The sequence below is a fragment of the Heptranchias perlo genome, chromosome 21 (genome assembly GCF_035084215.1).
Source record: "Heptranchias perlo isolate sHepPer1 chromosome 21, sHepPer1.hap1, whole genome shotgun sequence".
NCBI lineage: Eukaryota > Metazoa > Chordata > Chondrichthyes > Hexanchiformes > Hexanchidae > Heptranchias > Heptranchias perlo.
Window position 1 is genome coordinate 36,999,121 of NC_090345.1, and position 27,171 is coordinate 37,026,291.

General features: G+C 41.7%; 1 long non-coding RNA gene across 1 annotated transcript; it reads left to right on the forward strand.

Moving 5' to 3' along the window:
- The first annotated feature begins 10,061 nt into the window (after positions 1-10,061).
- LOC137340332 (uncharacterized) lies at positions 10,062-14,399 on the forward strand. Its single transcript, XR_010966779.1, has 2 exons — positions 10,062-10,434; positions 13,538-14,399. It is a non-coding gene; the product is annotated as an uncharacterized lncRNA (long non-coding RNA).
- The last annotated feature ends 12,772 nt before the right edge of the window (positions 14,400-27,171 follow it).

Consider the following 27,171-nt stretch of genomic DNA (forward strand, 5'->3'; position numbering starts at 1 on the left):
TATTGCTTTAAGCAAAGAAGTCACAAGCAACCACAGAAATGACCAGTCCATTATTTTAAATAATTTATTGTGTAGTGTTTAAAAGCAGAAAAAAAAATCCTTGGTATGGAATTGGTCCATAAAGTTTTGTGTCAATGGGGTGATTATCAACTGCTGGTTCTTGCCGGAAAAACGGGCGATTGGCAGTTGAAAATCGGGTGTGTGGGGGTACCTCGGCCACCCCATTGATGCCCAAGGCCTGCCTGACGGAATTTTCAAGAGGGTCTGTAAATGGACTAGCAACATGTCCGCCTGTTCCCGGAGGGAGGCTGCTTAAATATGCAAATCTGTTGCAGGACCCTGTTTGCAATTTTGGGCAGAGTGTGCACCAAGCATGCTCTGCCCTTTTGTATCAAGCATGGAGTGGCCTAATCAACATAGGAACAGGAGTAGGCCATTCAGCCTCTCGAGCCTCTTCCGCCATTCAATTAGATCATGGCTGATCTGTATCTTAACTCCATTTACCCGCCTTGGTTCCATGTCCCTTGATACCCTCACCCAACAAAAATCTATCAATCTCAGTCTTGAAAATTTCAATTGACCCAGAATCCACAGCCTGTTCGTGGAGAGTTCCAGATTTCCACTACTCTTTTTGTGAAAAAATGCTTCCTGATTTTGCTCCTAAATGGCCTAGCTCTAATTTTAAGATTGTGCTTCCTTATTCTGGATTCCCCACCAGAGGAAAATGTTTCTCTGTATCTACCCTGTTGAATCCCTTTATCATTTTAAACAGCTCAATTAGTTCACCCCTCAACCTTCAAAACTCAAAAGGAATACAAGCCAAGTTTATGCAATCTGTTCTCACAATTTAACCCTTTAAGTCCTGATAACATTCTGGTGAATCTGCGCTGTACCCCCTCCAAGGCCAATATATCCTTCCTGAGGTGCGGTGCCAAAAACTGAATGCAGTACTCTAGATGGGGTCTGGCCAAGGCTTTGTACAACTGAAGCATTATTTCCTCATTTTGTATTCCAGCTCCATTGAGATAAAGCCCAATATTCCATTAGCAGTTTTGATTACTTTGTGTACCTGCCTTTAGTGATTTGAGCACAAGAGTATGGAGGAGCCCTTCAGCCAGATCTCGATGAACAGTTGTCTATACTGTGGTCTACCATGGAATGAGTGAAAACTCCTGTGGCATTTGCAGTGGAGCTCATAGTTGCACAAGTCTTTAGTACAGCAGAAGTATTTCTCATGAATGCTCATACTGTTGGTATAGAGGCTTTTGGCTCAAATCTATAAAATACCCTTTTCTGGCTTCAGCCACACTGGGTGAATGGTTTGAGCAAACCTTAAGCCAGGGATTCATAGAACACATTGCTTGCCAGAAATCTGCTCCCACGTAGATCAGTGGCCATTCCGAGGGACTCCCAGCAGCAGTGGCATGGTTGGAGGAGGCACAGATGAGGCTGCTATGTCTCAGGACGATGCCACATCCATCTCACCCAGCAACCCTGTGCAAGTGACAGTAGATGTGCCAGAAATTGGGCAGGGTCAGCCAGCCACAGCAACAACAGATGTGACTGAATCAGTTCCAGCGCCATCACACGACTCAGTTTTTGACGGTACTGCTGTTCAATCAGGTCCTTCTGAAGTCCTGCAGCCAGGCAGCACGTTTGATCCTTCCATAGGAGACTCATATAGAAGAAGTAACTACAGGCCTGTTAGTCTAACATCAGTTATCAGCAATCTCTTAGAAAACAATTTGAAAAATGTAATCATCATTTAGAAATGCATAGGCTAATCCTGGATAACCAGCATGGTTAAAGACAAGTATTGTTTCTACATTACAACAGTGTAACACTTCAAAAGGTACTTAATTGGCCGCAAAATGCTTTGGGACGTCCTGAGGTCATGAAAGGCGCTATATAAATGCAAGTCTTTTTTTCTTTGTTTAATACATTTAGTAGAGTCTTTTGAACAAGTGCTTTAAGACACCATTGGTATATTGAACAATGATCCTAGTAGTTACATGGTACTGATTGTAATCAGCACTCTGTTCTATCCGTGTCCCACAATTAGCCTGGACTGAAATGGAAAGTCTTGATCTCCCTTAGCCTTCGAATAAGCCTGGCACAGAAGATGGTCTTAAAATGAAAGTATCTTTGAAGTTGCTTCATTAACAAAGGCCTCAGTCACAGTACTAGGAGCAGCCTGTATGAATGCTCCTAGTGATACTATGGAAAGTTGAAGGTCCCAACTCCAAGAAGTGGTCATGACCAGCTTCAACTCACTTGGAGGACAAGTTACAGAAAACCACGAGGGCAGTATTAAGAGAACTCACAGGGAGCCAGTGGACAATATGAAAAGATGCCCTCTGGCAATAGCGTGCATGGAGAAGGATAGGAACAGATGGTTGACACTTATGTCGGTGGCAATTTTGTGCTGTTACATATCCCTGCACTAGTGACAGCAGATGATGCCTTCAAGAACAAGGAGCCAACAGTGACTCGAGCAAGAAACACACCGGAATCTAATGCAGGTACATCAGCGTTAGTCACAGATACAGGTAGCAGACCTCCCCTATCCCAGTTGGATAAGCATCCACACATCACTGCCACCCCATCAGCTGGGGAAGTACTTAGGAGTAGGGTGTATACATAATGGGCAACACACATCAGACAAACATTTTTAACATGCTTCACATGCAATCAGTGAATGAAACTAATTTATTTGCAATACAACTGGCAGTCTTTTTTAATGTTCTGAATAAAAGGAAGTGTCAATTGTAAAGTCAATAGAACATCTACAGATCTCAGCAGAAACTAAACAGGTAAAGCCACTAGCAATTCCCTGATTATAAATATGTCCAATAAAAAGTAATAATAACCAATTGTAAAACTGCCTGGAAGGACCAGCAATGAGACCCTTATGCACCCTGGGTGCAGTGGCTAGTCTGTTTCAGTTGGCTACTTTTTCCATTGTCTGTCTAGACTTCCTGCTTACAACTGCTCCCCAACCAAGTCCATGGCGCAGCTTCTGACCATAACATACTGCTAGGATTTTGCAGATCTTCCTCGAGGTATATTGTAAGGCCCCTCTAACTGGTCCAAGCATCAGAAGCATTGCTATTGCACCCCAAATATCTGCTCAGTGAAGGTCTTGGTTTACCCATGTGCCTAGTTGTATCAGTTCTCTGTTGGGATAGATGGTTGATGGAACCATCTTTTTCCAGCAGGGTTACAGGTCAAGGACTCTTGCTGAAAGAATAGATTAGTAACTATAAAACATGGCTTTGCAGCAAGCTAGAAAAGGGTGCTGAAATGAAATCTGAGAAGACGGGGCAGAAGTGTGACCTGAGACAAGGGTGTTAAGTGAGACCTGAGATGAAATCACTGCCAGTTTCCTTTGCCATTGGCTGGACACTTTGCTTTCAATTAATGCTGTATCTGACAGCCCTGTTAAGATTGGCAGCATGCCATCTTGGGCAACACTCACAGTGAATGTTAACTGAGGCAGAGGCTAAAATCTAGGACTCCCAGTCTGTGGATAGGTGTACTAAAGCATTTCATTTCTGGGTTAACTTTGGGGTTTCTTTAAATTAGTTAGATCTTATAGATACTTAACAGATGGGTATTTAAAAATGTGCAGAATGGGTAGGTGTACTCAAAACTACTTACTTACAAGAAAATCATCTTACTATTACATATGAGAACATTAATCTCATAGAAAATAATTGGGAACAATTTGGCTGGAAAAAGACAGGTATAGTGCTAGGTTTAGTTTAATAGTAAAAATTGGAATATTATGGATAAATAAATATATATTTTTAAAATTAAACACAGGTTAAAAATTATGAGGCCTATTTTCCTCTCCCTTCCCCCATTCTGGGCCCAAGTCAGGCAGTTACACCACAAGTGTGCTCTGTTTAACTTGACCGCACTTGTATTCCTGGGTTCAGGTCATCCGCATAGGCCTGATGTCCCTCCAGCCCAGGTCTGTCCCTTGGCAGGGGCCTGCATCCTGCAGCAGTGGAGGAACGCAGCAGTAGTAATTGCTGCCAACTTTTAGGCCTTCTGGTTATTGTAGAAAAAAAAGAGCAGGCAGAAGCTCTCCAGCCCCACTAGTTGTCCTGCTGGCCCTATTAAAAGAAGAAGTTTATCTTTTCGCTGACTGCAGGACTTTGCAGCCAAACTCTTCTCAGGTCATCCAATCCTGAATCCCAGAGGTGAGGTGAGAGTGACTGCCCTTGACATCAAGGCAGCATTTGACCGAGTGTGGCACCAAGAAGCCCTAGTAAAATTGAAGTCAATGGGAATCAGGGGGAAAACTCTCCAGTGACTGGAATCAGACCTAGCACAAAAGAAGATGGTAGTAGTTGTTGGAGGCCAATCATCTCAGCCCCAGGACATTGCTGCAGGAGTTCCTCAGAGCAGTGTCCTAGGCCCAACCATCTTCAGCTGCTTTATCAATGACCTTCCCTCCATCATAAGGTCAGAAATGGGGATGTTCGCTGATGATTGCGCAGTGTTCAGTTCCATTCACAACCTCTCAGATAATGAAGCGGTGCGTGCCCACATGCAGGAAGACCTGGACAACATCCAGGCTTGGGCTGATGAGTGGTAAGTAACATTCGCGCCAGACAAGTGCCAGGCAATGACCATCTTCAACAAGAGAGAGTCTAACCACCTCCCCTTGACATCAACGGCATTACCATCGCCGAATCCCCCACCATCAACATCCTGGGGGTCACCATTGACCAGAAACTTAACTGGGCCAGCCACATAAATACTGTGGCTACAAGAGCAGGTCAGAGGCTGGGTATTCTGCGGTGAGTGACTCACCTCCTGACTCCCCAAAGTCTTTCCACCATCTACAAGGCACAAGTCAGGAATGTGATGAAATACTCTCCACTTGCCTGGATGAGTGCAGCTCCAGCAACACTCAAGAAGTTCAACACCAACCAGGACAAAGTAACCCACTTGATTGGCACCCCATCCACCACCCTAAACATTCACTCCCTTCACCACCGGCGCACTGTGGCTGCAGTTTATACCATCTACAGGATGCACTGCAGCAACTCGCCAAGGCTTCTTCCACAGCACCTCCCAAACCCGCGACTTCTACCACCTAGAAGGACAAGGGCAGCAGGTACACGGGAACACCACCTTCACGTTCCCCTGAAGTCACACCCCATCTCGACTTGGAAATATATCACCATTCCTTCATCGTTGCTGGGTCAAAATCCTGGAACTCCCTACCTAACAGCACTGTGGGGGATCCTTCACCGCACGGACTACAGCGGTTCAAGAAGGCGGCTCACCACCACCTTCTCAAGGGCAATTAGGGATGGGCAATAAATGCTGACCTTGCCAGCGACATCCACATCCCATAAACGAATAAAAAAGAAACCTGGTGGGCTGGATGCAAGCAGAAAGGTTCACTTTCGGTGGGTGGCCCACGTCAGGAAAATGGGCAGGAGGTATGATGACATCACTCCTGCCTTACTGCCATATAATAAGTGCTTGTGCCTCTTCTAGTGCGAACGCTCCATTCCCCTTGGGGAACACTCAGGAATACGTGGGCAATGCAAAAGGGAATGGAGACCCGTGTTACTGAACTCTGCGCCTTTCCTCTGCTTTTCTACATTTGATAGTAGAGTAGCCTTCACTTATCATGACCCCACTTGTTCTCGATGCTTTAATTTCTCTTAGAAAGTTGAAGGTCTGGGTACCATAATATGTACTCTGATGATCCTGACAGCAGTCTGCTTCTTAAACCTCAGCTGGCTCACTACTTTTGTGTACATGCCAGGGCAATGAATAGTGTACTGGACATCGGCGCAAACTATGCAGAGGGTCCCACTTTTTGAGATAGTTATTGATCCGCCCAATTATATGGCTGGAGAGCCTAAATGCGACTCCAGACACTCAGCACCCACTTGACTCAGAGGCTACAATACCACCACTGAGCCAAGCTGACACAAATATGAAGCAGTAAATGCATGTCTATTTATTTTTCTATCAATGTATTATTAACAAGATAAGCATGCTGTGCAAATTTATATATCATTTTCATACATACGTTTCACTTTCTTAACTCAAGGTCATCCTTTGGAGCAGGGCGTTGGGTGGATTCTTATTGTCTAGCTGTGCAGTCACTTATCACCAAACTACGTGTTAGTAGCCTGTACAGTGCTGCCACTTCACCTGCCTGCTGCACGCAGACTCATTTTGCACACGTATTATGTCCCTTGCAACTTCATTGATCCACTGTCTGGAACCTACCTATCTTGTGGCAGGTACTCCAATCTTCCCTGCTTTAGGCCTCTCTTAGCTCCATGCCTTTTGCTAAGGATGATCTAATCTCAATCTTCCCAACATGGCATAAACTAAATTCTCTCAGAATCATCCTCAGTTTCTGTTGTCTTGTAGCCTGCTAATATATATTGGTCCCCATTTAACCTGAACAACCCACAATTGTATCTCAGGATTCATTTGGTACCTTTTGTAGTTGAACTATCCAGTACACTACTATACCTTAGGATTTATTAGTCTTTACTTAACTTTAAAAGCCTGCTACTGTATATCACAACTCATTAAACCCTCTTTGTGGTTGAATTATCAGACCTGCTGTTGTAATTTTGCACTTGTCTTATTTAAAGTTAACCATCCCCCTACCATACCTTCAGACTCATCACTCCTTACGAGTAGTTTAGTTATGTAGCATGCTGTTTGTAAGCCCCTTATCTTCATCTATCTGGCATCCTTCATTACCTGGCGATTCATTCATTCCTATATGTTACCTGCTTGCTATTGCATTTCAAATAGATAAACGCTTCCCTGATATTTTCCTACAGACATTAATGAGACAGAAATAGTTCACTTAAATTAGTAAATAACTCATTCAATAAATTAATACCTAATCTAAATCCGTTAAACTCCTCTGAGATTAATCAAATTTTCCATTACTGAATTATCCTCCTCCCCTCTACTTCAGTTTAGCAGCTGCTCATCACTTCCAATGGTCATCTTATTAATGTCTTTCAATCTGATCCTCCTGATCCAATTAATTCAGATTTGGCCGTCCCTTCACATTCACTACCAACAATCATTGAGCAATTAATCAACTCTTGCCCAACTTGAAATATTAACTTATTAAATATCTGCAGTCTTTTACCTGAACTTAAAATTTATACTTAGAACTGACAGTCCCTCACACTCCAATGTGCCTAGTAGGTTGGTGGACAAATAATTAGTGTCGCTCCCAGGCTTAAAGTCATTATATGTTTAGACATTCATCCTCTCCACATCTAGAATTTGATCCAGTAAATTATTAAACAAATAATTTGACTCGAGGCTATCAATAAATTACTTCTTCTAATAAATTTATTTCATTGGTACACTAATTAATGAATTATTCTTAGCAAATAATTTTACTCACACCAAACTCCACACTATCCCATTCCCTTAGTCACCACTACTCCTCATTGTGCTTCCCTCTTCCTCCTTGTTCCAATCAATATACTGCTGCCCTGTCACTGTGCCCTCTGAGTGGTTGCCTTTATTAGCCCAGAATTTAATGTAGCCAGTCAACAAACAGTGCCCACCATTAGTTAGACTTGCCCTTGCCCGTTTAAGCTCCATGAGATTTTGCCCTGCAAGTTGCTGGAAGTGGGAGATGGGCATCTGCGATCTGTGTGAACAGGGCAGGCAACTGTGTATCTCCTTAACCAATCAGATTGAAGGATTGTTAAATGAACAGCGCAGAGTCCGAACAAGGAAGTGTAAGTTAGAATAATGAATTCAATGTCAAATCAGGTACAGAAAGAGAAATAAAGAGGGGGAAAGAAAGATTGGATTAAGAGAGAGAAAAAAGAGACAGAAAGAAAAAGTAAAAAAAAATATTTTAATTTAAATTATTTTTTAAAAAAATCTCCAACAACAATTAAAACCTGAAGGAGTGAAACTTCACACTTGTAACAGTTAATTTTCAGTGCCAGAGAGGTTGTTTGGCAGTAATTAACACTTATCACGCCGTTAAAAAGAGTAATTAGACTGAAATGGACAAACCCTAACTTTCTGTGGCGAGTTTAGTTCATATGTACCATGCAAGCACAGGAACTTCACGCCGTTCAATACATTTGAATGGTGAGTCAGACAGCGCAATGCTGTTTTCGGGACGCTATCAGTGGAGTGGCGCATCCTGGACAGCAACTTCCGGATTTTCGCGTTTAACCCCACATCTGCCCTCCCTTTAGTTGCTGAGCGATTTGCGCATAAATAACGGTGAGCACCATTAGTCTCACCATTATTTTGTCAGCAACTTCTGAGCCATTATCTTTATCTGTAGTATTCTTAAATGTTTACTAGTGTTAAGAGATATTAACAAAATTGGGAGAAATTAGTAATACATTTAATTGGATCGCATTGTAACTTATTAAAAAGATACTATTCTATGTTGCTTAAATGAAATGAATAGCCATTATTCCTGTCCAAACAATGAAGTTTCAGCATTGGGATGAAGGTTCGCAGTTCATGGCAAAGTTCTAAATTCATTCTTATTATTTGTAAATGGAGGAGTATGAGGTGCGGTGTTAAATATGGAATGATACACAACTCGGGGCATTTTACAAGGCAGGAACACATCAGGAATTGGTAGATGGCATACACCATGATAGTGAACGATATCTGAATTCATCCAGTGTCAACATCAAAGACTCTTGAAGCCCAGATGGAAAGTGAAGCATTCTTTATTCTGCTCAAGGTGCTTCATACCCAACCTAAAAAAAAAGCACAACTACTGCAGGAGTGTGAATCTTTCCATTTCCCACATAAGCCACCCTTAATACCTTTCTGAGTGAGATTGCCAATTTATGGGTAGATTGTGCTGTTGGTCTGTAGTCACCACTGGGTTAGCACTGCCCGAACCCATTTTGCAGAGGTCTCTTACTGCTACACAGGGACACTTTCATCTCATCATTGCAGAGTTGCTAACCCACTGCACCACCGCAATCCCCGACTGCTGATTGTCTTTACAGGTTTCATTTCAGAGTGCTTTTATTGACACTTTTCATTTCCTATCGTAGCTGCTGATAGCTGTGGGATTCTATTCCAGCCTTTAGTGTGGGAGAGACAGCTTGCAGTTTTTCATAACTCCCAGCATTAATTCTGGCTGGACTGGTCAATAAAATGCTATGCATCCACTGGGCAAAAAACAGGTCCCTTTTTAGTAATAGTAGGACACTATAGCCAGCATTATGAGTGGGAATTGATTAAACTCAAATTACTGGTGAGTGGATAAAACTGTGAGCTGCCAGTGAATCAAAACCCCAACCACAAGCCAGAAGCATGAAGAGAGCACATTCAGATCACCACACATCATTCTGTATCAACTTACTCACACTTTTATTAACCATATATGAACAAAGTGAGTGAACAAAACAAATAAAAATATATTGGTTAATATATCAGTTTCAAATTTAAAATAAGCTTCTGTGTATTTTTAGCAAAGAAAAATGTTTTAGTATGCTCAGTGTAGTTTGATTGGCAACACAAGTGGGCAGGAAAAGTGACTGAAAAATTTAACATTTAAAAATAAATTAGGAACTAATGGGCACAAACCATCTCTTGTATAGATTTACAAACTGTGGTTTTGGGGTAAATGTTTCGAATATCAAGCACCATCTTGAGGAGCTGCTGGATGTTAGCTGTGCAGTAAAATACAAGATAAATACTGTGAGACAATGTCCATGATTTTTGTATCTAAAGTACTCAAATTAAACTGTTCATTCTTTAACGGAAAGGGATATTCTACAGAAACATACATTGAGCTCTGTCATATCTCAGTCACATAACTTACTAAATTCATTATTACTGGCACGTTGCACCCCACAGGCGACTCTTGTCAGCGATTCCTTCCACTAACTAAATGGGGATTTTACTCCTGGATATTAATCGAAGCTGGCCCATGATTTGGAGCTTCTGGTAGCAGTTCCATTCCAGGTCGGCACTCGGAATATAATCAGGCTGATCCCGGATGATATGGTAGGGTCGACTGTTAACTGTGGGAGAGCAAAGCATGCCGAGGCTGGATGATCTACCCTACGCTGCTAGAATTGACTCTTTTAGTTACTACATGCAATATTTTGCCATTTTCTACATCACAGATGGACAGTAATGATAATCACAGTTATCAGACATAGTTATACTTCAAGCTTCCCTGATCCGGCTTCTGATCAGGGCTGGAATTACAAAGTTGGGAGTTGTGCAAACATGAGAAGCTGCAAATAGTAACATAGGTCGGTCCAAGATACTGGCTGAAAAAAGGACTTGGCTGCTTGATGTTTCAGTGGATAAGTCCTTCTGTACCCACAGGATTTCCCTGAAGAAGGTGTACCAACTAAGATGTTATTTTTGAACATTTTTTCCAACATAAACCGCATAAATGTTTGAGTAAGTAAACTTAGTTTAACTTTATCGCAATTATGCAGTGTTGTTCACAGTTTGTGTAATAGATCTCATCAGGAGAGTGCTCTCAGTAAACACCGTGTTTCTTTTTACATCTATTTCTGAATGAGTTGTTTCGTTGTACAAAACGCTAGGACTGAGTTCTTTAATCTAATTGTTATTAAGGCAACCCAGAAATGGAATAGAAACTGGCAGATGCTGAAACAATGTCAGAAAATTCCCCTCTTGTCGCTATACCAGAGTTCATTAAATTGCGGAAATTTGTTGTATTTGCAATACAGCTAACATTGGGGCTTACGTGCATTTAAAGAAAGAACTTGCATTTATACAGCGCTTTTCATGACCGCAGGACTTCCAAAGCGCTTTACAGCCAACAAAGTACTCCTTGAAATGTAATCACTGTTGTATTGTCAAGAAACCCATCAACCAATTTGCATACAGCAAGGTCCCATAAACAGCAATAAGATTAATGACCAGATAGTGTTGGTTGAGGGCTAAACATTGATTAGGGCACCAGGAGAACTTCCCCGCTCTTCTTTGAACAGTGCCGTGGGATCTCTTACATCAATTAACAGGATAGATGGAGCCTCAGTTTAATATCTGAAAGATAGCCTCCACAAGTACTGCACTGAAGCGTCAGCCTAGATTATGTGCTCAAGTCTCTGGCGTGAGGCTTGACCCCATGATCTTCTGATTCAGAGGCCACCACTGAGCCAAGGGTGACAGAGTTCAGATCTTGCTGCTGACCCACATTTTTACTCATATTGGTATTTACAAGTGAATTCACTTCTTGCAAATACCAATGTAAAATTCTTAACAAATTATACATAGATTCAGTCAGAGAACTTTTTTATGCACCAGCAATGAGCTGACGGCAGCATTAACTGTCTGACAATTTTAACATATTTGCTGACACTTCTAACTTATTTTTCTATTTAACAAGTTCTTTACAGTATTTTGATACAATTCTATATTTCTTCTGTATTATACTGATACATAAAAATGTAAGAAAAATATTTTAATAAAATAGAGTGACTTTTAGGGACAAGAATATCGTTAAAGCAAATAGTGAAACCATTCCCCAGACATATGCACACTGCAAATATTGTTTAAAGAAACATAAATTGGAATCTTGCATTAAAGCTGTAGAATTAGTTTTAACTATTCTCTTCTTGCCACCAAGTATCTTTAAACAGCAGGATTGAAAAGCAGGCTGTGAATGCAAATATCCAGTATGGTCAGTTTTCACCTTGTTTTAAAATGATTTTTCTCTCTCTCTTCTCTTTGGTCTCACCAGAGAACCATTTCTTAATCTAGCAAGTAGGCCTGCTCCCTAGACTTTGCTTCTTTTACTCTTGAGGCAGTTATTAGGAGGTGCAGTCTCCAATGTTTCCTGCCTGTCTGGGAGAAATGCCTCACATTCAGTTAGTGTCTTCCACTAATGGTCAGTTTAATCAGAAACTGTCCAGGGTGAATCTGCAACCTTACCATTCCATGACACAATGCATTCACATGCCATGCTGTCTCAAAAATTGTCAGTTTGGAAAGGGACCCAGATATTTGTGCCCTGGTACTCAGATTTTTTTCTCTTTGTGTAGTCCTAATATGAAGAGAACAATCTGAGGAGATGAGGCCCTTTCCTTGAGGGAAAAAATGAAAGAGGTTGATAAATATCTGGTTAGTTTTGGGTAGTTGCATGCAAATGAGGGAAAAATTATGTCTTGACATCATATGCCCCATTTTCGGTCACTTCTGCCTCATTAGCATTGATTCCCCTAACTTTCTATATAAAAAGGGTATCCAGGGTTGCTAGGAAAAAACGGGAAGAAAATTTATGTTTGTTGCATTAGTTTAAAGCTTATTTCTGACTCATTTTTGAAGCTTGCTTTTTCTTGCTGTTGCCAGCTACTTTGATATTTGCCTTTCTGCCATTTGTTAATTACCGCCCCCACCTCACCATTTCACAAAGTGTTTTCCATTGGGAATTCCCCCTGTATCTTTGATTTTTGTAAGAAGAGTAGTTGGTTAGGCAGTCCCAGAATAAGCCTCTCACCATAATATATGTGGAGGGAGTCGTTGGCTTAACGGTAGCATTCCCGCTTCTGAGACAGAAGTTACAGGGTCTCAATCCCGATCCAGACAATCCCGGTGAGTGGAGACTGGAGCTCCGGCTCTGAATTCTGAGTTGACATCCAGCGGGGATTCTCATGTCCAGTGGGTGTGGGTTTTCCTCCCCACCTTGTATGGGCTGTGGGAGCCCACAAAACCCTCCCGCTGTATAGGACTAACCACCCCATCGCATGGTATAAAGATGGTCACGGCCATGGAAGGAGCATTCATGACGCAGCCTGTCAGACTGTTTATCAGCCCGCGAGTCCTTCCATTACTTTATACTAATCTCCAAGGAAAGAATGTGAAAATAAGAAAACAACAAAACCAAGAATATACAGGCAGAAGAGCACATGCCTGCATTTGTCATGTGAGCAGTGCCAGAGGAGGCAGTGCTTTACAAAAGAAGTATCACTGAGTTATTCAACATATTTTAGCAGACCCACAACTCACCTCCGCCACAGGCATCACTTTGGCTATGGCTGTTAAGGTCACAACCGCCCATAATATTTATGCTGAGTGGGGGACATTCCAGGCTGCCACTGGGGACATCACAAACATTCGTCAATCAGCTGTGCATAAATGCATCAAGTAAGTGACAGCCGCATTGTTTGCTACAGTAAATAATTTCATCTCCTCCCCTATGGACAATATGTGACAGCATGATGGGTCACTGCAATTTTACAGATTGGCGGGAATCCCCAGGGTCCAAGGAGTCATAGATTGTGTCTGCATGGTCATGCATGCTCTCTCATGATCTATATCAACAGGAAAGGATAGCCTTGATTTCCAGGAAGCAACCTGATACTTGCCTTTCTTGGTCAAGGCATGCTGACACGGTAGACTTTCTTAAAATAAAGGGACTGTGGCAATTCCAAAGGAAACGAGCATTCACTTGTATATTATGACGTAACCGGTTGCAAATAAGCTGCACATTGAGAAAGGATTGATGGAGACGAGGGAGCCACTTTGTTTACAGAGGTGTCGTCGTGGACGTCAAGGAGGAGGAAGACCCCTATGGGTAGCAGGAGGATCATGAAGTGGAGCAGAAGTAGCCGGATGGTCCCGAGTGCTACAAATTGCCCGGGGAGAGGCGGGGTGGGGGCAGGGGGAAGTTTCTTTCATGTTTCCGGTCTCAGGACTCCTGCAGAGCCTCCTAATCAGTATTCAAAAACACTAACAAAGTACAAAAGAAGGGGAAAAAAACCCATGCGAGTCTGGTGGTAGGCCCCTGCAACAGCTTTTCACAGGCACCCCATGAAGGGGAAATGCAAATTTTTAAAAATTCTGGGTGGATGAACTTATGTGCCGAATGGCTCCCTCGTCTCCATCAATTTTGTGATCTTGTGAATCTGGCTGAGCTGTCTCAAAGGCTCCAGCATCAGTTTAATTGGCTGACTTGTCCACGGTATGTAAAGTATAATGAATAAAGAAGCTAATATTTATAAAACTAATATTTCGTAGACAGGCGGACAGAGATCTGAAAGGATTAATAAATCATAAAGAAGCAGTGCTGACAAGTTATTTAATAGTTTGGAATTATACCAAATCCCAGCCAGAAAGGTCTCTGTTTCTTTTCCTTGAAATTCATGACATGGTTTTCTTTTTCCTCTTTTGTACTTTGTCAGTATTTTTAAATACTGACTAGGAGAAATCAATTACAAAATGAAGTTGCTGGAATCATGCCACGTTAATGAGAGGCTTGTATTACAATTATCCAGCAAAATTGTTGTCTTGGTTTCATAAACTATTCACCCTTTTTCATTTCATAAAATGTAAGTTGCATGAGTAATGGACCCAAATTCTATTAATACTGCTGCCAATAAACCATGTAAAGTGCATCTGGGTCTTGCATTTCATTTACAGGGATGATTTTATGGTTCATTTGCTGGAGTCCAAAATACATATCTATAGGAAAGTTTTTTCTGCACAAACTTCTTGCAACATCAAGAACACAAACTTTTCCCTGAATAACCTGGTCATTATCAAGGTTTCTATATCAATGGCTTATTATTGTCATATTAACGTTTGCTGTTTTTTAAGTTACAGAAGCGAGTTTAATTGCTCACCTGCAAGTTTATTAATAATGTATTCAGATACCTACATCAATATTGGTTGGAAGGATTTTGGAACATTCTGACAATAATTTCCAAAATAAAATAATTCAATTTACATTACTAACAATCAAAAGTTAATGCCTTATCCATAGTTATCGAAAACCTCAAGTCTTCAGATGAAGGTATAAGCCTCGATTTTACAAGACCGATGAAATCAGGCTGCACTCACTCGTGCTCACCCACAATGAAGCAGTGGAAGCTGAATTTTACATGGCAAGATCTCCTTAATTTCCATATATTCCCTGCGCATGGAAAATATGTGCCGGTGGCAGGCAGGTAGTGCGTTTGCCAGGGAAGTGCAAAATTGAGTGAGGCAAAAGGCCTTAAAAGGCTGTTGCTCACCATTAAAGGGGAGTGGACTGTTTCATTCAATTCAATTAAGCTGACTGCAGAAGAGCCTCTGCCGTAAGAAGGTGAAGATATTCTTCCTTTTCAAAATGTTTTCAATGAGGGCTGTGTGGAAGACTCCTTCCTTTTGCAGGAGGTGCATCCAAGGAGAGTGGTCTTCTTTGGAGCAGGAGGCCACCCTTCTGTTGTTTCACAGTTCAAGCTACATGAGTGGAGGTTGCAGAGTGAGTTAATGAAGTCTCCCGCATATGTCGAACTTGAGAGCAAATACAGAAGAAATTCAGTGGCATCAGAAGTACCAAGGTAAGTGTACCTACCTTTTTTATACTCTATTACTATTCATCCATAGAACAACACCAACGATAACAACAACTTGCATTTAAATAGCGTCTTTAACATAGGAACATTTCCTAAGGCACAATCAGAAGTGTAATCAGACAAATATGGATGCCAAGCCAAAGAAGGAGATATTAGGAGGGGTGACGAAATGCTTGGTCAAAGAGGTGAGTTTTAAGGAGGGTCTTAAAGAAGGAGAGGAAATTGGAGAGGTGGAGAGGTTTACTATAGGGTCTAGATGGTTGAAGGCACGACTGCCAATGATGGGACAAAGGGAATGGGGGAAACACAAGAGGCCAGTCAGAGGAATGCAGAGTTCTCAGAAGGTTGTAGGCTGGAGGAGGTTACAGAGATAGGGAGGGGCGAGGCCATGGAGGGATTTAAACATGAGGATGAGAATTTTAAATGTAATACTTTGGGCGACTGGAAGCTAATGTAGGTCAGCAAGTATGGGGTGATGGATGCACGGGACTTGCTGTGTTAGAAACATAGAAACAAAGAAAAAAGCAGCAGGAGTAGACCATTCGGCCCTTCGAGCCTGCTCCGCCATTCAATATGATCATGGCTGATCCTCTATCTCAATACCATAATCCCGCTCTCTCCCCATACCCCTTGATGCCTTCTGTGTCGAGAAATCTATCCATCTCCTTCTTAAATATATTCGTAAGGAGTCTTACAACACCAGGTTATAGACCAACAGCTTTATTTGAAATCACAAGCTTTCGGAGCTTTCCTCCTTCGTCAGGTGAGTGTAGGAGGATTCCATAAAGGTACAGTATATATAGTCAGAGAACAATGCCTAGTGATTACAGATAATCTTTCCAACTGCCCGTTATCTCACCTTGGCAGAGATATAATCAAAGCAATCAAAGGACTGGAATGGTGTTCAGACAGAGAAACATTACATACAAGACTACTGAATACACAATCGGTCAGAACACAAAGACAGAAAGAGAGAGAGAGAGAGATACACCCGAAAGGCAGAGAAAGAGAGAGAATGACCAGTTGTATTAAAAACAGACAACTTTTTTTCACTGGTGGGGTTACATGTAGCATGACATGAACCCAAGATCCCGGTTGAGGCCGTCCTCATGGGTGCGGAACTTGGCTTTCAATTTCTGCACGACGATTTTGCGTTGTCGTGTGTCTCGAAGGCCGCCTTGGAGAACGCTTACCCGAAGATCGGAGGCTGAATGTCCTTGACTGCTGAAGTGTTCCCCGACTGGGAGGGAACCCTCCTGCCTGGCGATTGTTGCGCGGTGTCCGTTCATCCGTTGTCGCAGTGTCTGCATGGTCTCGCCAATGTACCATTCGCCGGGGCATCCTTTCCTGCAGCGTATGAGGTAGACAACGTTGGCCGAGTCGCAGGAGTATGAACCATATACGTGGTGGGTGGTGTCCTCTCGTGTGATGGTGGTATCTGTGTCGATGATCTGGCATGTCTTGCAGAGGTTGCTGTGGCAGGGTTGTGTGGTGTCGTGGATGCTGTTCTCCTGAAAGCTGGGTAATTTGCTGCGAACGATGGTCTGTTTGAGGTTAGGTGGCTGTTTGAAGGCAAGTAGTGGAGGCGTGGGGATGGCATCATATCCCGTTCTTATGAGGGCGTCTTATGATGCTCGACTCGTCGATCGACAGTTCCGACGGGCCACAGCGAAAAATCGCATAGACCTCCTCGGAAGACAAACACGGGACACAACCAACAGATTACCCTTCGTCGTCCAGTACTTCCCCGAAGCGGAGAAACTACGCCATGTTCTTCGCAGCCTTCAACATGTCATCGATGACGACGAACACCTCGCTAAGGCCATCCCCACGCCTCCACTACTCGCCTTCAAACAGCCACCCAAACTCAGACCATCGTTCGCAGCAAATTACCCAGCTTTCAGGAGAACAGCGTCCATGACACCACACAACCCTGCCACGGCAACCTCTGCAAGACATGCCAGATCATCGACACAGATACCACCATCACACGAGAGGACACCACCCACCAGGTACATGGTTCATACTCCTGCGACTCGGCCAACGTTGTCTACCTCATACGTTGCAGGAAAGGATGCCCCGGAACATGGTACATCGGTGAGACCATGCAGACACTGCGACAACGGATGAACGGACACCGCGCAACAATCGCCAGGCAGGAGGGTTCCCTCCCAGTCGGGGAACACTTCAGCAGTCAAGGACATTCAGCCTCCAGTCTTCGGGTAAGCATTCTCCAAGGTGGCCTTCGAGATACACAACAACGCAAAATCGTCGAGCAGAAATTGATAGCCAAGTTCCGCACCCATGAGGACGGCCTCAACCGGGATCTTGGGTTCATGTCACGCTACATGTAACCCCACCAGTGAAAAAGAGTTATCTGTTTTTAATACAACTGGTCATTCTCTCTCTTTCTCTGCCTTTCGGGTGTATCTCTCTCTCTCTCTCTTTCTGTCTTTGTGTTCTGACCGATTGTGTATTCAGTAGTCTTGTATGTAATGTTTCTCTGTCTGAACACCATTCCAGTCCTTTGATTGCTTTGATTATATCTCTGCCGAGGTGTGATAACGGGCAGTTGGAAAGATTATCTGTAATCACCAGGCATTGTTCTCTGACTATATATGCTGTACCTTTATGGAATCCTCCTACACTCACCTGACGAAGGAGGAAAGCTCCGAAAGCTTGTGACTTCAAATAAAGCTGTTGGACTATAACCTGGTGTTGTAAGACTCCTTACATTTATCCACCCCAGTCCATCACCAGCATCTCCACATCTTAAATATATTCAGTGACTTGGCGTCCACAGCCTTCTGTGGTAGAGAATTCCATAGGTTCACCACCCTCTGAGTGAAGAAATTTCTCCTCAGCTCAGTCCTAAATGTCCGACCCCATATCCTGAGACTGTGACCCCTCGTTCTGGACCCCCCAGCCAGGGGAAATATCCTCCCTGCATCCAGTCTGTCTAACTCTGTCAGAATTTTATATGTTTCAATGAGATCCCCTCTCATTCTTCTAAATTCTAGTGAATACAGGCCAAGTCGACCTAATCTCTCCTCATACGACAGTCCTGCCATCCCAGGAATCAGTCTGGTGAATCTTCGCTGCATTCCCTCTCTGGCAAGTATATCCTTTCTTAGGTAAGGAGACCAAAACTGCATACTCCAGTTGTGGTCTCATCAAGGCCCTGTATAACTGCAGTAAGACATCCTTGCTCCGTACTCAAATCCTCTTGCAATGAAGGCCAACATACCATTTGCCTTCCTAACTGCTCGCTGCACCTGCATGTTTGCTTTCAGTGACTGGTGTACAAGGACACCCAGGTCCCTTTGTACATCAACATTTCCCAATCTCTCGCCATTTAAAAAATACTCTGCATTTCTGTTTTTCCTACCAAAGTGGATAACATCACATTTTTCCACATTATATTCCATCTGCCATGTTCTTGCCCACTCACTGAAATTGTCTAAATCGCCTTGAAGCCTCTTTGCATCCTCCTCACAACTCACAATCCCACCCAGTTTTGTGTCGTCAGCAAACTTGGAAATATTACATTTGGTTCCCTCATCCAAATCATTGATATATATTGTGAATAGCTGGGGCCCAAGCACTGATCCCTGCAGTGTAGTCACTGCCTGCCACTCTCTGTTTCCTGTCTGTTAACCAATTTTCAATCCATGCCGTTATATTACCCCCAATCCATGTGCTTTAATTTTGCACACTAACCTCTTATGTAGGACTTTATCAAAGGCCTTCTGAAAATCAAAATACAACATATCCATTGGTTCTCCCTTATCTATTCTACCAGTTACATCCTTAAAAAACTCCAGTAGGCTTATCAAACATGATTTCCCTTTCATAAATCCATGTTGACTTTGTCTAATCCCGTTAATATTTTCTAAGTGTCTTGTTATCACATCCTTCATAATAGACTCTAGCATTTTCCCTACTACTGATGTTAGGCTAATCGGTCTGTAGTCCCCTGTTTTCTCTCTCCCTCCTTTTTTAAATAGTGGAGTTACATTTTCCACTCTCCAATCTGCAGGAACTGTTCCATAATCTATACAATTTGGGAAGATGACAACCAATGCATCCACTATTCCCATGGTTACCTCTTTTAATACTCTGGAATGCAGATTATCAGGCCCTGGGGATTTATCGGCTTTCAGTCTCATTAATTTCTCCAGCACTATTTTTTTACTAATACTAATTTCCTTTAATTCCTCCTTCTCACTAGACCCTTGGTTCCTTAGCATTTCTGGGAAGTTATTTGTGTCCTCTTCTGTGAAAACAGAACCAAAGTATTTGTTTAATTGCCATGATGTGGAGATGCCGGTGATGGACTGGGGTGGACAAATGTAAGGACTGGGGTGGACAAATCCTTACATTTGTCCACCCCAGTCCATCACCGGCATCTCCACATCATGGCTACTATCGACACCACAAACTGCCGGCTCCAAGTGGAGAGGATCTCCAAGATCGTGCATATTGACACATCCTTACATTTGTTTAATTGCTCTGCCATTTCCTTGTTCCCCGTTATAAATTCTCCCGTTTCTGACTGTAAGGGACCTACATTTGTCTTCACTAATTTTTTTTTACATACTTGTAGAAGCTTTTACAGTCCGCTTTTATGTTCTTTGCAAGTTTACTCTCATACTCTATTTTCCCCTCTTAATCAATCACGTGGTCCTCTTTTGCTGAATTCTAAACTGCTCCCAATCCTCAGGCTTGCTACTTTTTCTGGCAACTTTATATGACTCCTCTTTGAATCTAATACTATCATTAATTTCTTTTGTTAGCCATGGTTGGGCCGTTTTTCCTTTTGTGTTTTTGCGCCAGAAAGGCTTGTATAACTGTTGCAATTCATGCATTTATTCCTTAAATGCCTATCCACCATCATGCCTTTTAATGAAGCTCCCCAATCTATCATAGCCAACCCACTCCTCATACCTTCGTAGTTTCCTTTGTTTGGATTTAGGACCCTAGTTTCGGATTGGACTACTTCACTTTCCATCTTAATGAAGAATTCTACCATGTTATGTTAACTCTTCCCTAAAGGACCCCGCACAACAAGATTATTAACCCCTTCTCATTGCACAATACCCAATCTAGGATACCCAGTTCCCTAGTTGGCTCCTCAACATACTGATCTAAAAAACCATCTCGTACACACTCCAGGAATTCATCCTCCACAATATTATTGCTAATTTGGTTTGGCCAGTCTGTATGTAGATTAATCACCCATGATTACTGTCGTACCCTTGTTACATGCATCTCTAATTTCCTGTTTGATCCCATCCCCTTCATTACCACTACTGTTTGGAGGCCTATAGACAACTCCCACCAGTGTTTTCTGCCCCTTGGTGCTTCTTAACTCCACCCAGACTGATTCTACATCTTGATTTTCTGAGCGAATATCCTTTCTCACTATTGCTCTGATTTCATCCTTTACTAACAACACCACCCACCTCCTTTTCCTTTTAGCCTGTACTTCCTAAATATCGAATACCCTCGGATATTCAGCTCCCAGCCTTGGTCACTCTGCGGCCATGTCTCCGTAATCGCAATTATATTGTATCCGTTTACATCTATTTGTGTAAGGATACGGGCAGCAGAATTTTGGATGAGCTGAAGTCGATGGGAAACAGAGGATGGGGGGCCTGGCTTTTTAAGTGTAGTCACCACTGTTTTGTAGGCAAGCAATGCAGCCTTTTTGCACCCGGCAAGGTCCAACAAACAACAATGACCAAGTAATCCATTTTTGGTGGTGTTGATTGAGAGATGAATGTTGAGCGAGACACCAGGAGAACTCCTTGCTCTTCTTCAAAAAATGCCATGGGATCTTTTACATCTACCTAAAATGGTAAATGTGGCCTCCAATTATTCTTTCATCCAAATGACAATGCAGCACTCACTCAGCTTAGATTGTGTGCTCAAGTCCTGCGGAGGGGCTCGAACCCACAACTTTCTAACTCAGAGGCAAAAGTACTGTCACTGAGCCAAGCTGACAGTGTGGCTTTTGAATCTTGTGCTAATATTACTTGTTGAAATATCAGCTCGATGTGCTGTAGCAACAAAGGCAGCATGGCCCTAAGGCTGGAAAATACATAATGCCCACTTCATATGACAAATGTTTTTAAAAGGGACTCAGAAGTGCTTTCAGCACTTTAAGTTTGCGCATGCATTGTGCACTAGGCTCATTAAGGCCACAGATTTATGTAAGTTAAGGCAAAGGCCCCTAATGTAGCTGAGGCATCTGAGAAGCACTCCAGACATTTAAAAGAGGCCTGCTGAAAAATACCTGTCCATCCATTCATCTCCTGTTAAAGAAATCTGCCCCAGTATAAATTAAGTCACAGCACAAAGTGGAAATGCAATTCAAATAATTTGTTAACCTAACAATGCTCGGTGTGATGTGAATTAATGCCCTTTCCCCAGTGCTTGCGAGTGAGTGTATCCTATACTTAATCTAGTGCTCCTTCTAGGTGCTACCCTACTGAAGACAGAAGTGAAACAAAAGCAAAATATTGCGGGTGCTGGAAATCTGAAATAAAAACAGAAAATGCCAGAAACACTTAGCAGGTCAGGCTAAGTGGAGAGAGAAACAGAGTTAACATTTCAGGTCGATGACGTTTCGTCAGAAGATAGAAGTGAGGTGTCTGGCTGATGCATGTCACTGAATAGCTCCTGGAATGGAGATGGCCCTTCACCTCCTTCTACTGGCCCTGCAACCGCTGAAACGTTGCCTGGTGTTATGGTGACAGCTTGGGTCTGCCCTCTTTTTGGCTCTGCATGGGTCACTTGAGTGGGTGACAGGGTGGTGTGGATGTTGAGTTACTTTGAGATAGCTCCCTCCTCTGCGTATGCTCCTGCCATTGTTGCTGGGCAATCCCTCAGCATGTCCTGTGGTCAGTGTGGGGGCAGACTGCAGGGCTGTATTGAGGTCACTGTAGCCCTGTATTAGGATGCTGTCCAGACGATTCCCAGCATGGTGGATTCAGACAGAACTGACTCAGGACACTGGAGCCCAAGGTCTATATAGCATCCGCATCTCAATGACAGAACGTACTGAGGTACTTAGGACCTCCATTAAGAGATTGTCTGCTGCAAATGGCCCTGGGGATGACTGCTATTCGGTGAAGAGATCAAACATCACTGCACAGATACACCTAAGGGGCTTCTCTGTATAGGCATCACACTTTGGCAGGGTGTCCCACACGTTCTCAAATGAATCCATGAGTTGATGATGGTCAGAAAGCAGCATTCTTCTGTATACAAATCCTACACAGCACCAATCCCAGAACTCAACAGCTAAGGGTGGCCTTGAGCCAGCCCTCCGGCCAGTTTCCTGTGCTGTCCCCTACAGTTGCTCCTCCCCATTCATGTTGTGAACCCCTCTGCTCTAGGTCTAAATCTGAGTCCCTCGGAGGGGCATCCCTGTGCTGGTGCTTGCTCTAGGTGGAATGAGTGCCTCTGTGTGCTATGAGGTGGTAGGCTCAGCATCCTCCAGGTGGTGGTTCCTTAAGGACACCTAGGGAAACACAAGAGGAACAAACATTAGAATATCATCAGCAAACATGACTTGCTGAGATATGCTCTTCTACGATGTTGTGATGGATGCTAAGTTTATGATTGACAGGTTGACTGAGTGTAGCGCAGCTCACTCACATTCCTCACTGTTTGTGATAGTACTTCAGAGATCATTGTTCCATCAATTTAAAATGTAGGTCACAGCCTGTCTTTAGGAATTACAAGGGTTACCATTACTATTGCTCCCTGGCCTCTAAGCAGGTTTCTGACATAACTTTTCTACCTGATAGAAAGCAAGTAGTCTTTGAGATAGTTTGAAAAAATCACTTTTCCTTGTTCTGTCTGGAACTTGATCCTGATAAAGTAGGTGCCTTTGGACACTTGCAATTATGACTGCTTCCAGTTTACTATGATAAACACTGACAGTGTTTAAGACAACTGCTTTATGGATTCACTCCAGTCAAGGACATGGGCCCTGGACACAGTTCTTCAAATACAAACATTGATATAATGCTGTACATGTTCCTGTCATGTGTGAAGTGGATTGAATATGTGGTCACCTGAAGAACAGTATATGGATTTCAAAAAGCACTTGGCTATTTGGAAGCCCATCTCCTTGAATCGTATCTATTTGTACGGGTCTGTGTAATAGTCAATGTATGCCCAGAAATATCCTAGTCTTATATGCTGTTTTTTTTTGTTAATTATTTACTGTTTATGGTAACTTTTATTAATGGGAAAAGTACTCTTTTGCTGTCTGGAAGTGGACTTCACCTTGGTAAAGAGCTGCAACCAGTTTGAACTGGATCCATCCTTTGAAACCTATAAAGGCATTTTCAGATCCAGGTCACTCCATAATGGAAAGTAATGTAACAGGTGACATCAAAGAGGTGACTCTCCCTTTTAACAAAGCTGTTTTGATAACTGAAGGTCCTCTATATGGACGAAGAAAGGGGATAGTAGATGTGATCTGGGTTGTTAGATGTAACAGCAAATCACTTAGGCGTATGAAGTGAAAATATAACTGTCACCAGGAAGATGGAGAGTGTCTTCTAAATTCTGTGTTGAAGAGAAAGAAGCATAAATCAAGAAAGCTCCATTGTGAAATTCAGCGATATTTTTCAATAATCTGGGGAAAAAAGGGATTTTGTTTTTGGCTGTTAAATAACTAGTGTATCATTATGCACAGTTAATAAGGTAAGCAGAGGCTAGGTACTTCCTTATAGAAAGAGGGAAAATTCAGAGGTCTGGGAGCAGGTCACCTGCCTAGTAGCTTGCAGTTACTAGGCTAAGGGAGCCTGTTAAAAGGAGCAAACACAGTAACAAAGGTTTATTATTTACATCTATAAAAATGAATCTATCTGGAAAAGAACTATGCTAAATAATAAAGGAACACTGACCATGCTGTTCAGCAATTTAAAAACTTAGATCATATGTACCATCCCTTTTTTTTTAATCCATTGAAAATAAAGTTAATCTCTTTGTGCCTTTCCTCCTAACTCATAGCCCCAAGTTCTTGTATCATCCTCTGAACTCTCTTCAACACACCATTATCCTTTTGAAGTAGGTTGTGCAAAATTGTTTTTAATATTCCAAAAAGTGGTCTCATCAATGACCCCATAAAAGTCAGGATTATGTGTTTCGGCTTGCAATTAAATGTCCAAAAGTGCATGGTAAAACCTTTATAACAAAAAAACATCACTTTTTAACTCATTGATTTAATGACAATGGACAAGTAAGTCAGTCCAGATTCACAATAGTTCACTGACAGGACTGCGGCTTAAGCCTTTACAACAGCATTTTCATAACTAGTACATTTTATTGCTTCTTTTAATTAGCAAATCACTACAAGACAGTGGGTGAATTGTGCTTCAATTGATACAATTTTCAGACACAGTATTCATTTCTCGGCCCAGTGTGATTGCAAATCTACAGAACATTCACTAAAACCCGAACATGGTTAAAGAGGAATGCATGTCTGCAGCAAATACATATTAAAAAATAGAACTGCTTCTCTAAACAGTTTTTTGCAAAACATAAAATACTATTAACATCAGTATTGCAAACATTTACAATTGGTTTTGTTTACAAAAATATTTACATTTTAACAGCAGGATTTAGTCATTTGTAACGGCCTTCAAGTTAATTATTCATTTTAAATTAAATGATTCTTGAACTCATTTTACAATCACAATAAAATTCTTTTTTAAGTGGAGTTTTTCAGCATAGTATTTTAGAGTGCATTGTAAAAATATTTGGAAAGTTCAGGAAACTTTATTTTAAGGGGCATAAAAATAATGTAACACTATTAAAATGACACTGGTTTGATGATATTACAATGTTTTTAACAGGTTACAAACCCTTAGGAATTAACACTGTTCAAACTGTTCAACAACTAATGTAACATGTTAACACAATGGATAGATGCCATGTTGACTACATTACATGGCTGATAAACGCTTGTTTGTGTCCTTTTAATCATAGATTACTAAAAACAGATTTTAGCCAAGGAGTTACTGTTGCTGAAAGTAGCAGGTGAATGCTTAACACGTATATGACATTACATAGCAATTATTTTTACACAGGCATTGATCCACTTATTTTAAATTGGTTAACCATTAAAATAGCAGACAAAAGAATGCCATACAAATGTGTTGAAGTGCTTGTCCACCACCTTGGCCAACAGTAATCTTTAGGTTTTCAGGTCAACTAAATCCTCTTTTTAATTGAACATCAGAAATTAGTAGCAAAAAAAAGCATAATTTTCAGTGTCTTCACTATTACGACCAATGATAAATTGCCATATTGGATTTCTGAAGTTTTGTATTGTCCAATGGAGTATACAATTGTAATAATAAATAAAAATATGCACTGGTGTAAACAATAGACTTCAAAGGCTGAATGCAAAGTCGGGCAGATTCTGTCCTAACTATTGGACAACTCAACCTATATACTCATTGACTGGAGCAAGGATGATATTCAGTAGCTACTCTTAAGTGGTGTCTGGGAGGTAAACCACCAGTGTCGCAGGTCCCACTAGCTTAGAAGGCTGACTACAGAAATCACTATTTTATTCATTAGTTTAGCAATATAAATGTACATGTTCATAGGTTGCATCACTGACTTTTAATTCACATTCAGGCAGTGAAGCTGAACCCACAGAGCTCATACCTAGAATGTACCAAGGTTCCCTAAACCAATGCTGGACATGAATTATTTAAGAATAATACAAATTATTGATTAATATTGTTTAATCATATATTCCCAAGTAAATATTACATTTGATTTTCAAGGTGGTGAATAGTACAGGGAAGATATTCTATTTTTTTAAAAACTGTATTCATCAATGTTGATTGTACTTTATTTTAGCAACAATGAAGGAGGAGGGCTGGTTCAGATACACTTTCATTATCAGATCAATGCCCGATTTTTGCAACAAATTCGACATAGTATTTTTGACGAACAGCAGAAGGTCCTGGTGATTCCAAAATTCACCAGTGAGAATCTAATTTTTAGGTGGGGATAAAAAGATTAGATTTCAAACACATTCAACTAGATAATCTATGGATAGAGGTCATTTTGAAATTTGAGTTGTCAATGAACCAAATTTAGACTTTTCCCCAATCTTAATTGGTGTACATTTTTGTTTTGAAAATCTAGAACTCGATCTTGAGCCCTAACTATTTTTAGTGGGGTCATTTGCCTGAAAGAATCAGGCCACAATGTTCCCCCATATTGGGAATGAACCATCAATAAGTTGTGCTTACTGCCTGTCTCTTTGTATGACAATTACAAACCATTTTTTGCTGACCATTGTTTTTTTTTACTTCAGACTGCTTTTATCTATGTTTATGAAACTGTTCACTAGCTAAAGAACTACTAGAAAAGAGGGCCATCAATATTTATAGCAGAAGATAATTTTGAAATTATTTCCCCCCAAAAATGCACCTCCTTATTTATGATTACATCAGTGGTATATAACAAAAACATTTTATAGCTTCAAACTGTGGTCTTTAGGGTCAATTAACTTATTATAAACAAACAAAGTCAATGCACATGTTAGCCGGAACATAAATTTATTCAAGGACGTAGAACAAGTTTTGCCATTTTGCTATGTGTTTTAGCATTAGCACAAGCACATGTATAACTTCAGGACATAGGCTTATAGACACATGGGCAGTGAACACTGAATATCAACTCACAGACTATAGTGGGTGATTATTTGCAGTATTCAACACAGATATCACACTGATGTACACAGACGTTTCATGGCTCCAGTAGCAGAACAGCATCGAGCTTGTTC